Below are 18,006 nucleotides of genomic sequence, written 5' to 3'. Positions count from 1 at the left end.
AACTTGTACCGTTTGTAATGCTTGCTTACTTAATATTATTTCTAAACCAGAAAAAAAAAAATTGATAATTATTTCACGTTGTTCCTCAGCGAACAATAAAACAATCATTACCTGGCTGGTGTCAGGACGTCTGGGGAACTACTGAAATTAGAAAGTACAATGGTGGGTCACTGGAGGTCTAATAATGAACTTTTTCAATTCAGCCCCTCTGAAGGTTGATTTCCTCTGACTCTGTGTGTGGGTGTGTGTGTGTGTGTGTGTGTGTGTGTGTGCGTGTGCGCGCGCGTGTGTGTGTGTGTGTGTGAGACCACAGGACCCCAGGCTTTGTCAACACTGCTGTTGCATCTAGCAGCAAAAAAACAATCTTACACAGTAGAGCCACTGAACGTACTTTTATTTTACCTCTGACCTGGTAAAGTTTTATGGGATATTCCACACTAAAATATTCAACGTGTTTTAATTACTGGAAAAAATACAAAGCAAATATTATTAAAAAAATAAAACTGAAAGAATGACTGCAGCTGGTGACAGCCTGACTAGTAGTAACTCAATGTCTCGTGTTTTGCAGCGACTGCTCTCTTACACACAGTGTGACATCACCTTTACTTTATGATACAGGCAATTAATAAAGAAGGCAAGAACTAAAAATATGTTCAATGTTTTCACTTTTTATTTTTTCTCTAGCGTTTTTGCAAAAGGTGTAACTGACAGGTCCAGAAATGTCTGGAGACGGGACAGCTTTAGAACATTTTCGCACTTAAAATGTTTATTATTATTATTATCCATAAATAACCCTGATCTGAAAATCAACCAGCATCTTATTCTAACTCAACAGATTCCTGCTGTAAAAGCACCATCACAAATATAACTTCATATTGCAATAGATGATTCAGTCTGCTTGCTTGTTTGACTGTTTGTTGACAATATCTGTCAATAAAGAGAAACGGCGAGGCTCTAACAGCGCTGCGATCCCTCTGGAGCCTGCAGACGCCTCTCTTTCATGAAGCCTCCCTAACCACTGGGAGAGATTAATATTTTAACTGCAGTAGATTTGTTGTCTGCGGCGCATCAGTCCAGGCAACTTCCGCTCATCCATTAGCGCATTACCAAAACAAGACACATTGGAGGGATACAAAGACGCATGCGGTGGCGAGATAAGCGCGCACCGGGCTTAGGAACACCTAACCTTCACAGTCGCAATAAACAATAACAAGTGACTTAAGAGGATTTACATAAGATGAGAGGAGTAATCAGAGGGAACGGGGAAAAAAACCCCAACGAGGCAGCAATGGCATCTCCTGAAAAGTCCCGGCATTGCTGACTGAGGGAAAGTTGTGTTTCTGCTGGATTTGGACGAAAGCCTCTGTTATCGATTTTATTTCTGCCACACACTAACATAGATGTCACTTCCTTTTCTTATTTTCTTATTTATTTATTCTTTTTTTTTTTTCAAATTTTTTGCCACAAAGCGAATTTTGGCAAGCGTGGTAAACTGTGGCGTCGGAAAGGCAAGGCGTGCAGAGAAAAGTGACATGAGATCATCCTGCAGCAGATTATCAGAGCTTTCAGCTCAGGCAGACAGAGGATTGTTTACTGGGTTTGGGCTCCGATTCACAGCGTCTTCTGCATTCACTGCAGATTTAAAAAATAAAATAAAATAAAATTCACATGGCATTCATGTAAGAAATGATCCACATCCCCTGCACTTTTATAGATACTGACTCATTATAACCACAAGCGTAAGGTGAACCTGCTGCATCTACGTTAGCTGGAGGTTGGCACCAGCACCAGAACCTCCCGACCCCACTAGGGGACAAGGGTGTTAGAAAATGGATGGATGGATGGACGTAAGTGTATTCAATTAGGAATTTATTGTAATGGACAAAAACACTAGACTACATCGCTGTGAAGCAGAAGAAGAAAATTAATTGCAATTATTTTTTTACAAATGAACTCTTGCAAGTAAAGAACATTTGTTAGAGGCCATATTTCATCTGGACAGATGAGACCAATTGCCTGAAATTGGTCTCATTGCTGGTGGTGTGGTGGTGGCAGCATCATGACGTGGGAAAGAGTTTTGAAGATGGGTAGATGCTTTATTCACTCAATACCTGGGAGAGGGTCGTTTTCAAACTGGCAACCCAGTGGTTGAAGGATGAACTCTTACCTTCCCCAAAAAACTCTGAAGTTTGTATTTTATGCTCGGATTGTGAAAATGTCCACTGGACATGGATACATCTGCCATAACTGGAGAAACTCTCCACAAATAAATGTTCCTTTTCTTTTATTTATTCCTTCTTGTTTCTTGAAAAACTTCTCAGATCTGTATGAAGTGTTGATTACGTCTGATCTGGTTAGGTTGGATTTTTTTTTTTTAGGCAAAGTTCTGTTTTGGTTCATTTCCGTTCTGACAGAGAGAGAACTTATTCTGTTACTTTTCCAATAAAAGATTAAGCAAAAATAATTCTAAGGACATAGAGAGTTTTGGAACCATGTTTTTAATTGTATCAATATTTGTGCATACAATAACCAGTCACACTCGCATGTTTGTGGCTTTATGTTTCATTTGACCCGTTTACAGAATGCAGGTATAATTTATTCTCTTTTTCTCATATCTTCTGTAATTTTAAGCACTTGATTCAGATTCACTAAAGCTGGTTATAGAGCTGAAATGATTGATCAGATTAACTGTGATGAACCAATTATTGAAATCAACTAATTTAATAAGTGATTAATCTTTAACTGAAGCACACAGACTCCCAAAAAAAAAAAAAAAAAAAAAAATTTTCTGAAAGAACAACATATTCAGAGCAGTACTATGGTACAGAAAGATGTGTACATTTTGCCTTTAAGATGACAAAACTCAGCTGCAGATTCATAATGTTCACTAAAGGAATGTTTTGTTTTTGCAATTTAGGCAATAAAATATTCTTTCCTTACTTAAATATAAATATATTAAATAAATATGATTATTTGGATTATTTAAAGAATTTCTCATATTATTTAAAAAAGGCTTAAAGTGGTTAAAATGAAAAATCTGCAGAATGTGCCAACTTGTTTGTATCTGATTAACTGATTAATTGTCAGAAAAATCAACAGAATAATCGATCAGAACAATGATTGCTAGTTGCAGACTTAATTCAGCGTGTGTCAAATAGTTTGTTTGACCAGTGAGACTTAATCTGACTCATCGCGGGTTTTCAGAAGAGAGAAAAAAAAGAGCAGCGCTGCATTACCACGAATTACACACCAGAGGGCAGTGTTCTCCTCAGGATGAGCTGGGACCTGCTGCAATGTTTACTGTAAAAAAACAACATAAAAACACAAAGCAATTCCAAACTATAGCAAAGAAAATAAGGCTCAACTTTCCATGATTGAAGGGAACATTTGTAATGCATCATTAAAACGATGACTAGAAAACGCATTAGTCACTCTGAGATGTATTTTCAACGGAGGAAGACGTGGGGGAGGAGAAAAGGGAAAAGGATGTATTGCTATGAAAAAAAAAAAAATCAGTGTCAGTAACGACACCAAACTACTTTAGGGTATTCAGCGCTAATTTGCAGCGTTGAAATAAAAACTATCTGCATAATAGGGCATTAAACGTGACTTAAAGCGGGGCAGGATTCCCCGACTCGACTCCTTACGGGAATCTGCGGCTCCCTCGCAACGTTCGTCAGTCACATTGTGGAGGCGAAGGCATCACAAGGCGGCTGCTGAGCAGACTCTGTTTAAAAAAAAAAATAAAAAAATGTTAAGCTTCCAACAATAGGAGGCAGAAAATGTGAAGGGAAACAATTAAATTACGCCTTGCATGAAGTTTGCTTTTCATTTTGTGAGGCAAATTTAGTGCCACGGTTAATCATTATGCTGTTGAACATGATTTGCAAAAAATATTCAAGAGCTTTATGTGCCTCAGTGCTCCTTCTGTATTGAAAAATAATGGGCCTCTATCCAATTAAAAACTGCATTAAATCTCTAAAGTATTACATGCACTTTACTGGTATCTCTTTGATGAGGCTTTTCTGCATGTGCAGATACAGACAGCACACTGAGAAAAAGGGGGCTTTGACTAACCCGCTCCCTCTTAAATTTGGCACAGGGGTCCTGGATTTTATTTATTTGTTATATATTTCTTTATTTTTTTGTCCATGGGTAATGTAGGTGCTGGCGTGCATTTGAGCTGAAAAAGAAGCCAAACTCATCGATCTGGAAGAACTTCCTGATTAACATCCAAAACAAATTCACGCAAAAAAAAAAAAAAAAAATCCGTCATTTAAGCAGCACTAGATATTTCATAACAGCGATCATATGTGTTTGGATAAAATAACACAAGATTTATGTTTTCCTTCCTCCTCTGATGGGCGGTGAGTCATTGTTCTGCTACGCAGACATGTGAATGGATGATTTATGTTGCCATCTGTTTGCTTTTGATCATAATTTCATCAACTTTTTCTTTTTTTTTTTTGCAGAATGACATTGCAGGACAAGATTTTCTTTTTCTTTTTTTGGGGGGGATATATACACACTCTCCCACATGGACGAGCTCTACCCTTCCACGCAAATCCCCCCCACCCCCACCACCCCAAAATAACATTTACAATAATTAAGCTCCCTTTCCATCACTGTCTCAAAACCAACAACCCTTAAAAAAACAAAAAAGCAAAAAAAATTTGACTAAAAATATGATTATGAGCCACAGACGAGGACAGACTCGCGACCGACTTACACTCCCTCTGTCTGTTGGTGTTAATTAAAAAAGATTTGCAACTACATGTGTCTGCAGATAATCAAAATGTCTTCTGCAAGCGGCTCTCCCAGATGCATCGGCACTCTACAAGCTCATTTGCTTTGCTTGCGATCTCATGTTTGTTTCAAATTAATCAATCTAACCACAATTGAGTTAATTAATTAGTGTTTTAATGCTACTCTTTATAATTGCAGTCAGATGAGTCTGCAGACAAAGCAATCACATTAATGCAAATACAACTGATAATTGTTATCCAAACTCTCCCCTCTTCTCCACCCCTCCATGCAGGAGCTTTGGGGAAGAGCTCTTGTTGTGGTGTGAAGTCCTGGGGTTTCCTGCAGTGGCCACTAGATGGCACCATTGAGCAAAGTTTCAGTGTCTTCTTGCGGCTTCCTTGGGTGTTGTTGAATTAGCTGTTCCATATTATCATTACTCTAGTAGAGAGTGTGTCCACATATGCATTGAGGAATAAATGATGATACCCTCACTCATGCATGGACGTCTACAGTCATAAAGTGACCTGTTAGTTTAAGCAATAAAAGTGGTCTAGCAGTTTGCAGGCATTTTTGTGGGCAGGGCGATGTGGGAGCAGATTTGAAACAATTTTCCTGAGTTAAAATCCTGTAACTGTAAGAGCTAAAAGATGGCTAAATTAATAATTCAATTTAAGACTTTATTTAATTTATTAGTTCACCAAATTCAGATTTATAGATAATATCACACTAAGGAAGGGCATTTCTCGTATCACTTATCATTTATTGTGATACAAGAATCTTGATTTATCGCCGTCACGATAAATTCCAATTAATTGTGTTTAAGACACCTCAAAACTGTCCGTGTTGTCTGGATTGTTAGTTTTTCCCACTGTTTAGTAAGTGAGAGTATCGATAAATTTGATAATATGCTTAAGTACAATTACTGTGAGCAGTTAATGATATAAAATGATCTTCTTTATGTGGCTGGTGAAGCATAATACAAATGTTTTTTCAAGAGCATTATTTGTGTTTGTGGGGCTATAAATACTTTGGCTATCAGTCACAGTCATACAGATATCCATAAGGGTAGTAATACGTATTTCTTATTGTCTCTTTTATCGTTATTGCAACTGTACCGCAAATTATGATGGTAAAACTTTAAGTCCATATCGTCCACCCTCATTTCACACAAATTTATTTATCAGTTTGTTTTTATCTGTGCCGTTTAACATGAAGTTAAACTTTAGAGTTAATGGGATATTATTAGTTTACATGATTCAACTTATTTGCGCCACACCTCTGGAACCAAACTTCCAGAAAACTGCAAAACAGCTGAAACTCAGAGTTTGTTTAAAGACATGAAGCCCACCTGTTTAGAGTTACACTTGATTGGTAGTAACTGGAACACTGATCAACATATGTGACAAAATGTAATGTTCATGGCCTTTTTCACAATTAATAACTATATTAAGATGTTTATGATGTTTTTATGACATAACGCTCCTTGAATTGCTTTGTTGTTGAAACATGCCACATAAATTAGCTATGCTTGACTTAACTATATTGTAATAATCTGAAAATACATGCAGTTCACATGCACTAAATAGTTTATAAACAAAAGAATAACCATGTGTTTCATATTGCTCAGTGCAGACTCATCATCCTTCAAACACGTTTGGAAGCTCAGATTAGTCAGTAGCAGACACACTTCGTTAATAAGGTTTCAAAGTGTTTTACTATGCTAGCCAAAGCTAGCGTTAATGGCTCTGGATCTTGTCTCACAACAGCTGCATCCTCCTTAGTAACACAACTATCAGCTCCTTCGTTGCTCTCTGTCATGAAGTCATCTGCTGTTAAAATAAAAAGCAGCAGAAATAGAAGTTGGTTTGTGTTTTAGACACGCACTTCACCAAAATATCAGTAAAGAATAAAAAAGTAAAATCATTTCTGACTTGACGTCCTCGGCTGACGTTGCCTCAGAGTGCATCATTAGCATCACTGCTGTCATTTAAAAAGAAACAAAGCTTAGATTCTGCTTCCACACAGAAGCTCTGACATCTAAAGGTTTCATGACAATACCCAACGTTTCCTAAATTATGACAATAACTCAATGCAACACATCTAAAACAATCAACCTCTGTTAAATGATCGAAATCTCTAGCATTCATTATGGAAGTAAAGCAACACGTGCTTTGATAATTGCAGATATGCTTAAGTGAATTTTTTTCAAGAGGGTAATCTTTACTATACGCCAGATTCCATTTTACAGTGCAAGTGAGTCTGACTTCCTCACTACAGTAAAAACTTTCTCAGTAACAAAGTTTTGACAGTTTTTAGCTTCTGCGTAGTTGATGTATTCAGTCATAACACCTCACATAGATCAGCCTCTCTGTTGTGTTATCCTTCAGCATATAGTTGATTTTAAATGCTAATTGCTTGAATATTTATAGCTTTTAGGCACATCAGTATAAAAGATTGAGGTGAAAAGTCAACAGGTCACAAGTTCATCAATTCTACAGAGTTGAAAAAAAAATCTCCATTTGAAATCAATCTGATTCAAAATGTATTGAGCACATATGTATTTTTTGTGTTTCTTTTAGTGACTAGAAGCTGATATATTTTTTACAAAATTTTTGGTGTTTTATTTTTTATTATTTTTTTTAGGGGCAGTTCTGCCAAAGTTGCTCAGTTTGTGTCTGGCAGGTTATTATTGAGCAGAAATAGTTAATAAAATAAGAGGTAATAAATGTAATAATAATAGTAGTAACAGTTATAAGAATAATGTAACAATCTTGGTTTTCTCTCTTAAAGTTTAAATAAGGATCTCCCTCTAAGTGTCACTTCCTCCGTGGCGCGAAAGCAGCAAACTTTTTCTCGGTTGCCGTTTTCGCTCCCTAAAAGCGATAAAATCAAAAAATTTTCTTAGAGCATCTTCGTCATAATCATTAGCGCCATCAGTAACTATGGCTCATTTTAAACACTCCTGGCTTTGCATATGGGGGGTGGGGGGTGTGAGGGAGGACCGTTTTGTTTACCCAGTTCCTGGTGTTTTTCAGGAATACACTCCCATCATCCAGCAGAGAGAGAGAGGGAGCCATTATTCCCTCATCTCTTTAGTTTATCTCCTCTGATGATCAGCTCAGATAGATATGACAGCTGAATAAATATGCAAACGCAGAGCCGCGGCTTCCACACACTCCAGCTCCGAATTTCCATTCTGCTCTCCGATTTAAGGAGGAACAGTGCATCGCGATAACAATGGGCCTCCTCGGGGGAGTCGGATGAATGATCCCTTTTCTTCTTTGCCATCTCACTGATAAAACACAGATATCAGCCGAAGAAGAAGAAAAACTCAACACACTCCTCACTCATTCGCTAATTAAAAATCTCTTTTCACTAAATCTGCCATTGATACTTTCCGAGGAGATCTTTGAATATCGCAGAATAAAAAAATGGGATTCATGAAATCGTCTTTAATTAACTTCAGTCGGCGGTGTCACTACTCTTTCTACCAGCTCTGCTGTGTCCTTCAGAATCTCCTCCGTTTGAAGTCGCGATGAAGCGATCGCATCACAAATGTTTTCACTTAATTACCTGAGAGCTTTTACAGGACGGATGTGAAATGACAGACGCCATAAAATCAGATTATTAGAGTGTAAAACTCTCATTCAGAGAAGAATATTCAGGGTTTTTCCCCCCCAACGTCTTTTCTTTCAATATCAACATTTCATATCCTTTTTTTTCCCCATCATGTTGCAAAAACACTTTTTAAGCTCTCAATATCAACATTTTTCTTTTGTTCATTGTATTGCAAACATAAGCTCTCTATGTCCACATCTTGAACTATAAATGAAATAATTTGACTTTAATTAAAAGAAACAGAATATGATTTTTTATTTTTTTTTTAAAGCCATTTTAAATGTTAAAAGAAAAACACATTTTTAGAATTTGGATCATTGCTGCACTGCTGGACTTGAGCAACATATGCTGCCTTTTTATAGCATACTGGTGACTATCTCAGCTTTAATACTTTGGCTTTCGCCTGGCCCCCAGTTCCCAGCATGCTTTGAAAACATGCAAGTCTCTTTTCAATCAGTTTGTTTTTTTTTTTTTTTTTTTTTTGAGCATGGCATCGATACTGGCTACATCTGTGGCTCTCTTTGGCAGAAGGATCGCCTTGGGAGGAGGGGGTCAGATTGACCCAGCTTTAACGCAAAACTGGGGGAAGAAAAAACAACAACCAAAAATAATAGAGAAGGGAGAGAAAACGGGGAAAAAAACCACGGCTTCTCTATATTTAACCAAATCTGCAGCTTACTCGGGGAAAACACATGATAATGATATCCTCTTAACAGACCTTGCTAGCAGAATTACAGCAGCAAAGCGGGGCGGGGGGGTAAAACATGGGACCAGAGAGGAGGCGCGGTTATTACAGCGCCGTCATTATGTTGTGACTGTGTTTCTGGCCTCGTTCACCTTCTGCGGTCAAAAGATCAGCGCTACAAAATTAGCAATTAACGCAGCAACACTGACTCTTTCAGGAAAGGAGAAAAAAAAAAGAAGCTCAGCATTACCATAACATCCCTAAATAAGCAGTCGCTATGTGATTATTTTCCTGTTGGGTTGCTGCTTTTTTTGGGCGGGGGGTGGGAGTGGATTTTTTTATTTTTTTTTTTGCCTCCACACACTCGAAGAAGAAACGTGTCGGTTTTTCTACGTCCAGCTGCTCTAACGTGGATCTAAAATTAGATCCCTCTTCACTGGCAGGTTTCTTGTTGGTTTTTTTTTTTTCGTTTTTTGCTGAATCTTAATTAACGATTAGTTAAAATAATTCTCCAACTGCTTTTTTTTTTTTTTTTTTTTTGTCCTCGGTGGAAGATGGTCTGTTATTTTAATTAAGCAGAGGTCAGATTTATTAACTCAGCAGGAGAGTGTGTGGAGGGAAACTGTGAAAATCAGCAACAATGTTACGCTCTCTGCCACTCAACATGTCGATGTACGCTTCCCTTTCTTTTTCTTTTTTTTATCTCTCCTCCTTCGACAAAACTGTGAAACAAGGAGGGGGGAGAGGCATTCTGGGGAGGGAAACGATGTTTTTTATGCTTTTGTTGTTTGTGGATTTATTAGTTTCTGCTCCCCCCTCCTCTGAAGAGGATGACGTTTCTATTTTTCTTCCAGTGATTTAAAAAAAAAAATTTTTTTTTATTTTGCATCAAATCAATGCAAAAAAACCAACACATTTTCTGCATTTTACATTTGTAACACGCGACAATACATTTTCTCGCCAACATACGGACATTAAAACGTATTTTTTTTTTTTTTCCTTCTTCTACATTGAATCCATTAAACCCAAAATAGAAGCGGCTCCAAAAAGCCCCACAACATGCGGTTCATGTTTTCTGCATTCGTTTGTTAGAAATCTCTGCAGGGAAAAGATTGCAAAGTGTGCTACACGTCTGTCTGCGGCCATGCAGCAATTACTGCCAGAAAGCTTTTGACTCCTCGTGATAATGCGATGCCTTTCAGAAAATTACACAGATTTCACATCAAACGCTGAGCATACCTCGGCGGCAGTTGGGAGCCTGGAAGAAAAAAAAGGAAAAAGAGAAAAATCCTGACATTCATTCGCCCAATCCTGCAAACCCCCCTGCACCTCTACACGCCTCATCCTCCCTGAATCTACAGTAGGCTTGATTTGTCTGAGGGGGTGAGAGACAAAAAGAAGGGAAGCCGTTTGCTCTCCCTGGTCAAAACTGTAAAAATCTTCTTAATGAGTTATTTTAGCTTCTTGATTTAGGAAAAGCATTCCTAGAAGCATAAAGTCACAGGCTGGAAGACGAGCTCTCCACTCTATACGTTTATTTATGATGTATATCAATAAATAAGACGTGACAAGGTCCTACAAATTACATTTGTGAGTGTGTACACTGTGAAATATTTCAGCTAGAAATTAATTTTGGTTTTCACTCGGAATTTGAATGTCATCAAGTTGATTTTAACAAGAGACACATTGTCCAAACCTTGTTTTGTAAGATCTGATAGCTCATTCATCTTTAACTTGTTAATAGTTTTCACTTAATATTGTAAGCCACGTAAATATTTCACAATGTACAAGAAAACTGCCCTCAGAAACACATTTCTGCATTACTTTACTCATATAATCAGGTAAAAATACCTACTTGTTTTAAGTTAGTTTAAATTTGGGCATGCTGTGGTGGCGTAGGGGATAGCGCGACCCATATTTGGAGACCTTTAGTCCTCGACGTGGCCGTCGCGGGTTCGATTCCCGGACCTGGCCAACATTTGCCGCATGTCTTCCCCGTCTCCTTCCCCCTTTCCTGTCAGCCTACTGTCATATAAGGCAGTGGTTCCCAACCACCGGGCTGCGCAACAAATGATGAAATATGTCTGTTCTATGTATTGAGTCTGGAGGAGCTTTTATTTTGAAAATCCTAAACCGGATGCTGTCGGTTACGTCTTGCGCGCCAACATGCAGCAGAATGAGTAAGAAAGAAACAACGGCACCGGTCTCGGTCCTTACAACAGGCACCCCCCCGTCGTAAGAAACAACCACAACGCGCGCCCTCTCCCCCTCGGTCCGCTGAAAATTTTGGAGGCCTTGACCAGTCCGCTGTACTAAAAAGGTTGGGGACCGCTGATATAAGGGGCACTGGAGCCCATAAAAGACCCCCTGGTGGGGGGGGAGAAAAAAAAAAGTTAGTTTAAATTCCTCAGTCGTAGCCAAGAACAACTTGTGCAGTGCATTTCTCTGCCATGAACACATTTAGCAGCGAGTACATGATGTTGATGGCGTTAAGACCCTCCTCCTGGCTCTGATTGGCTGTTTTTGGTGCATTTCTTCAGACGGCAATAGTAGCTCAGGAAAGAGGAAATACATTGATCCATTCAGATCATCTGTCCCATTACAAATTGTCATGACGGTTTTAACAAATGTATGACATATTTTTAGAACCATTACATAGTGCCGCTTTAATAAAACGATTGATTGATTCAGGACTGTAAACAAGGAAAACCTCTAAAATAAGCAGGAAACCTTCAGGCCCTGCAGGACCAACTCTGGACACCACTCATCTATACACACTATAGGAGACTGGACACGGGAGTAATGTTGGTGCGCTCACTTTCTACTCTTAATGATTTGTTTTTCTGAGTTTAATAAATAAATAAAGCAGCCAGACTGGCCTCAGAAGTCATAATCTTAACTTGAAACCTCAACCTCAAAATCCAATATGGGATTTCTGCGACTTTGTTTTACGGAATTGACAGTTTCTGTATCAGTAAATCTGTCGCATAGCTAGTTCTTTGCATATTTTAACATTTTCAGCCGTCAGGTCCCGTCCAAACCTTACGACATCAAAGACTCTAAAGTTCTGGCTTGGTTTGCCCATTGGATGAAATGCAAAGACTTTTCAACCACATGCAGACATGAACAGATGTCCCCCCCCCCCACCCCCGTTTGAAAACTTTCACTTTTCAGCCACATATTTCAATGTTATGCTGAAGAAAAAAAAAACACCGTAAGAGACGAGTCCCTGTAAAACAGGATGAAGCATATAAAATGGTGAAACGGTTCACATTTAAATACTAATGGTATTAATAGTGTTGTTTTGCCAAATTGACGATCCACAAAGAAAGGTGACCCAAACCAAAGATTTATCTGTTTTGTAACAGTAAAAGGATCTGTAGCTCATTCTACAACTTCAATACACCTCTAAAAAAAAACCTCAAGGTCAATTTAAGGATCATAGTAAAATATAAACCTGCCCCAAATACATTGGGACCCTTAAGAGCATCAGACATGCAACTCTCTGAGATGAACTCCCACAAGTACGAGATGAACACTGCTGTCCAAAGTGACATCAATTGTATTTTTCTATCATCAAATGTCAGCACCATCTAATTAGATTTCTGAACACTGACCATTTTCAAATGGTTTTATTCTCTGAATATGTGGTTATATTGACTAAATCAAACTAAATCTCCAGGTAGTTCTATACTGACCACATTTTTAAATGCTAGAACTGACAAAGTCTAGTTTTCTCATTACTGCTGTATACTGAACTGTCAGCTCTGTGTAGGTTTACGCCTCTAGTTGAGGTAACGTTGCTCTACAGATGTCATAAAAAATACAGACCCGTCTTAAGAAGTGCATTCCCAGTCCATGTGCTTTTATCTCGATGATGCTCAATGTAGCTACATTTGTGTTTTGCTCCTCGCTTTTCACTCCAAAGTTGAGCGACCTTGTCACCACAATCTGGTACTATTTACACATGGCGCATTCAGTGGTCGGAAAAGTATTGCATTTTTGAATTTCATTTCTGACTTGATGATCACCAGTGAGGGCTGACTGAGCTTCTGTCCCGTCTCGAAGACTCACTGGGGGAACAAACGAGAAAAAGTCTCGAGACTTTTGCACCAGCAACCAGCCAGAAACCCCTTCGGTTCCCAGACCCGTATCAGTTTGCAGTGGGCTGAGATCACGTAGAACCCTCCCTCCCAAATTCTGAAAGGGCTTAACTTGTTTTAATCGCGCTCGTTACTTTTCCTGCTGGAGGTTTATTGCTGCCAGCCTCCGTGTTGATCTGAGCTGCGTATTTTCCTTTTGGGAGGGCCGGCCTGGAAGGGATGGACTGGCTGGACGGGCCCGGCACTGACTGATGCTCTGCGAACGATAGCCGAATCTAGCAGGTGCATTCGGCTCGCATACTTCTGATCAGCACACCGCTGTGCTTGTCTTCTTGTAATAAGCTCCTTCAGAGATCAGTATGTACACCTCCCCCCACCTCCAACCCCTTCTCTTTCCTGATACGATCTGGAGTATGTAGTTCTCTCTTTTCCCTTTTATTCCCAACTCTTTTGGTTTTTCTTAAGAAAATGTCAGTTTAATCATATCTTAATGCTTTGATAATGGGTTCTTTTACACGGGCAAAGAACAGTCACTTCAGTGTCTTACAAGCCCAGGATGTGGAGGGAAGAAGAGAATGTCTCTAAATTAAATTTACCCCGGCCCTGCCTCTTGCACCGCGCGCGCATGTGTTTGCGTGTGTGTGTGTGTGTAACAGTAGGAATCGAGGCTCTTTTTCACCCTCTTGACAATCACACAAAACATGTAATTGTTTCCCGTGTGTAAGTGAGGACTATTAATATTTAAATGTCAGCTTGCCTGATTTAAATAATTGTGAGCGTTTAAGTGGAGACTAAGAAGAAGTGTCAGAGCGGGTCAAAAACCTGACTTTAACCTAATCGGCTTGTGTGCTTTGTCTTTACTGTTTAAAAAAAAAAAAAAATTATTTTTGCTTTACTTTGACACGTTGAGTCTCTGGTCGCACGAGACTTTGTTAGTTTTCTCCTCGGTAGATTTCTATCTGGCAAGCGGAGAAAAGAATAATATGTCAACAACAAACCGCCAGAAGGAAACCGCGAGAAGACACGAACACGCAAATAAATTATTTGTAAAGTGTCACCACTTGCTAACAAAAAGGAGGAAACGGTCCCCCGATGGAAGTGAATGTGCGACTGTGCAGGTGTGACGCCAGCTGCTGGGTCCCTGAACACACACACACACACGCGCGCATACACACATACACCTAAAAGTTTCCTGTCATTCACAATGACAGGCAGGTGAGGCGACGAGCACACACTCACACATTCCCTTACATCAACTACAAGAGCACGGTTGTTAAGGTGTGTGTAGCTCCAACTCCAAAAAAACGAGAACTGTGCGCTGAACTCGTACCGAGAGACGTGCAAAGGGAGAAAAAGTGGGGGGAAAAGTTCTTTATGCTCTGGGGGGGGAAAAAAAAACAACTAAAAATATAAACTGGATTGATTGGATGAGGGGAAAAAACCAGTGGCAGATCCGTAGTGCCACCCACTTTCAGCCATTTAGACGGAGCGAGAGGGAACGACCGCGGGGCATATTTAAACAGCCCTGTGGCTTTTCCATGTTGCTGTCAGTCTCTGAGACAGAGGCGCTGCTGGCTGCAGGCTGGTGCTGACCTACTTGTGACTCGTTATTGCACTAAATTAGAGGGGTGGCTGATACAGTTCCACAAAGGAAGTGGCGGAGGGGGAAGAAAAAGAACCGCAGCAGTAAGAACAAATAGCCATTTCTGTTGTAGTTGTAATCAGTACAGCAGAAGCAACCGTAAAGCATAGGAGAGGTCGGGGGTTTGGGAGTTGGGGGGGGGGGGCAGGGTGCATCCTGCGTGCGTAAACATTATCTGTGTCTCAAGATGGATCCTTGACTAATCCTGCTGCCTGAGCTCGGCGTTCCCAAGATGCTCTGAGAGGAAAGGAGGAACTCTGGTGGAAAAGGGTGGGGGGAGGAGAGAAGGCCGCAGATTTAACAGGAACCAGCCCGGTTTGGACCAATTGGACCAATGTCACCAACAACTGCCAAGCGATCGGGCGCAAATCTTTGTCGATATTCTTAAGATGTTTGAAAATAAGATGCAATTTCACAATTCCAGTGTTTTTCCAATAAATAATAAATTACAATAACGCGTGAATACGTTTGTTCACGCGAGAATCCATTGGAAATCCTGACAGCGACCAATGTAAACAGGTTAAATATGTTCATAATTCAGGCGTCGGCGCGATGTGCTCCTTATTCTTACGCGGCTTTTTGGGGAAATTGCAGTCGCCAGTTTTATAGAAGAGCTGTGGATTCAACACATTGAATTGACGCCTTACAGTTTATGAACTGAAGCTCACAGAGCTCTGGAGGGGGAAAAGAAAACCATCTTTCTCCTACTATTTTCTGCTGTCTTCATTGTTGGTTTTGACAGTAGCAACATCCGGCTGTTGATCATGTGACTTGTATACTTTGAAAAAAGTGTTTCTGTTGCCATTCTGCGAAATACATCTATTTGGATAGAGCTGAAAAAGCACCTCATCCTAGGGCAAAAACGCTTTCTTGAAACACGAGTTGCTTTCAAAATCACCGTGTTTCTGTTAAGCAAATTTATTTTTGTTATTTCAGTTTTCACAATTTTATGGTTAATGGAAACACAGTTACTGTGTTATATGATACAAGGAAAAGAACAAAAAAAAAACAACACTGTTCCATATAAATGTATTTGTTATATAAATCTAAATCTAAAAAGTGGGGTGTGAATTTGAGTTGAGCCCTTTTGAGTCAGAAACAGTTCTAAACATTGTGAGATGTGGCTCTTTCGACATCAGTAAGTCCTGTCACATATTAAAATTTAGGCCTCAGCTTTAACTGGGTCATATAAAATATGAATATGAGTTAAACTAACCCAATCAGTTTAGTTCCATCTCCATGTTCAGTGTCATTGAGAAGCAATTGTTTGCTGAAGGCATGGAGTAACTTTTAAAGGGCATAAGATGCCAGCTTCTAGAAACAGTCCAAGCATTAAAAAAAGCTATTTTTTGGTAAGTTGATTTAACTTCCAGATTTTTACCTAGCAACCTAACCTGAAGCCCAGAATATTTGTTCTGCTGGTTTCACTGCTGCATGCGCTGTACAATGGCTGCTGGAAACGACAAGTGTTTTGTTGTAGATGTGCCATGCAAAACTTGTTGGCTGTACGGGAGGCTCCATATCTGCTTTTCAGAAATGTTCGGTAGTATAATTGCGCATTTGTTTGCAGCCATCTTCACGTGCTTGTGTAAGCTTTGAGTTGAAGGTGGGGTCAGGAGCAGCTAATTTGGATTTAAAGTGACAGGAGGCCCTCAAACAACTCATTTCGAAAGGAACTCAAACTAGCCAGATATGAGCAGACTAAAATCTCATTATCTAAGAATAATTTTGTACAAAATAATTTTTCCTCCCTTGCCTCCTCATTTGTACAGAGTATCTTCTGTGGCTTTTGGTAAACAGCAGACTGAATTCCTTATGACATTCATCTTGCCACTATTGTACAAAGGCCAAAATGCAAAAAACGAAAACAAAAAAAAAAAAGCTTCAAATGCACTCTTTTACAAGGCACTGTCCTTATTAGAATCATAGTGACTTTGGCCAACAGTACAGCATTTCCATAATGCAAAAACGCATCCAACTACAAGGAGGAAATTCCCCTTTTATCTTTTAATTAGCCTGTTTGCATTGTCCTGTACTGTAAGCAGCAATTTTGGTGTTTATTTTCTGAAACGCAGGCTGCCACGTCGCCGTCGTCCTCTTTGATTCAGGCTAATGGAGTCCCACCACGCCGCACAATACGTATGAAAAGCTTCTAATTCCGAAACGTCTTAAAGGAGCACCGCAAAATGAGGAAACCTTTCCCGACGCGTGTGCACAACATAAGAAAAGGGGAGAAAAGCCTCGAGGAAAAACTCAATGTAATTTTTCTTTATTTTTTTTTTGTTCACATGATCATTTTGCTGCCATTCACAGGGAATGATTAAAGGGACTCTACTTATTTTTGATCCCTGAACAAGCAACTGTAGTAAATCAAAAGAGAATAATAGATTCACACACATTAACGTCAGCCAAGTCATGATCATAGATGCGTAGTTTTGTGGTTGTATGACAGCAGTAGAGTCACTAGAAGCACCATGAGTCATTATGAAATACCACTTTGCAGGACAAGTTTTGGACAGACCGCCAAAATATCTGGACCTCATCAGCATCTGATTTTAAGACCATGACTGACGTTAAAATGAACCCGAATTGTTTTTATTTTAAAATATTGTAATTGTTTTAATTCAGTTTGAAATACATTGTTTTACTTTTTTATTTTTTTTAATCAGTTACAGAGCTATAGAGTGGCACAGAGTCTGTGTGGCTTAGTCGACACGGAAAGCAAGAAAAAAAGAATCAGTGGTTTTGAGTTGTTTGACGGTTTTTCCGCGTTATTTTACCCTTCGCTGTGGCGCGCTGCACTGATTAATCACAGCTACAACCACAAGTTTTCTTTTCTTAACGGACTTGTTCTACCGCTGGATGCCAAGTCAAAGATTCATCTTTTTACCCTCCAGCGTTGTGTTCATGCCTGAAATTTCCCGATGTGAACAGTTGCATGCAACGTGTCGATATGCAGTGTGATACCGGCAGTAGATTTCCTTTTATCTGTCCCTATCAAATAAGCAATAAAAGGAAAAATATACAATTGCGTTCCTTAATGTGGATGATGACTGCATGTTCAGTATAAAATAGAGCAATGCCCTTTTAATTTTGCTTCATTTTTTCAGCTAGGAAACAGATTTGTTGACCACTGATGTGATGAGCGTCTAAGCCGTATCCTGCTGCTGCTGCTAACGCCGCTTAGCAGGACTCTGTCACTGGCACTCTGC

The 18,006-nt window shown here is 39.5% G+C and overlaps 1 protein-coding gene and 1 long non-coding RNA gene across 2 annotated transcripts in view; one reads left to right on the top strand and one right to left on the bottom strand.

Annotated features, from left to right (window-relative positions):
- The window catches only part of zfpm2a (zinc finger protein, FOG family member 2a), a 260,239-nt gene that overhangs the window by 19,709 nt on the left and 222,524 nt on the right, over window positions 1-18,006 (top strand). The window lies entirely within an intron of this gene.
- The window catches only part of LOC122831174, a 31,532-nt gene continuing 20,019 nt past the window's right edge, over window positions 6,494-18,006 (bottom strand). Inside the window, exon 3 of the long non-coding RNA XR_006370651.1 lies at window positions 6,494-6,575. This is a non-coding gene — a long non-coding RNA (uncharacterized LOC122831174). The remainder of the gene's footprint in view (window positions 6,576-18,006) is intronic.

Source organism: Gambusia affinis, linkage group LG05 (assembly GCF_019740435.1).
Source record: "Gambusia affinis linkage group LG05, SWU_Gaff_1.0, whole genome shotgun sequence".
Classification (NCBI taxonomy): Eukaryota; Metazoa; Chordata; class Actinopteri; order Cyprinodontiformes; family Poeciliidae; genus Gambusia; species Gambusia affinis.
This window is presented reverse-complemented; position numbering and strand designations above follow the sequence as displayed.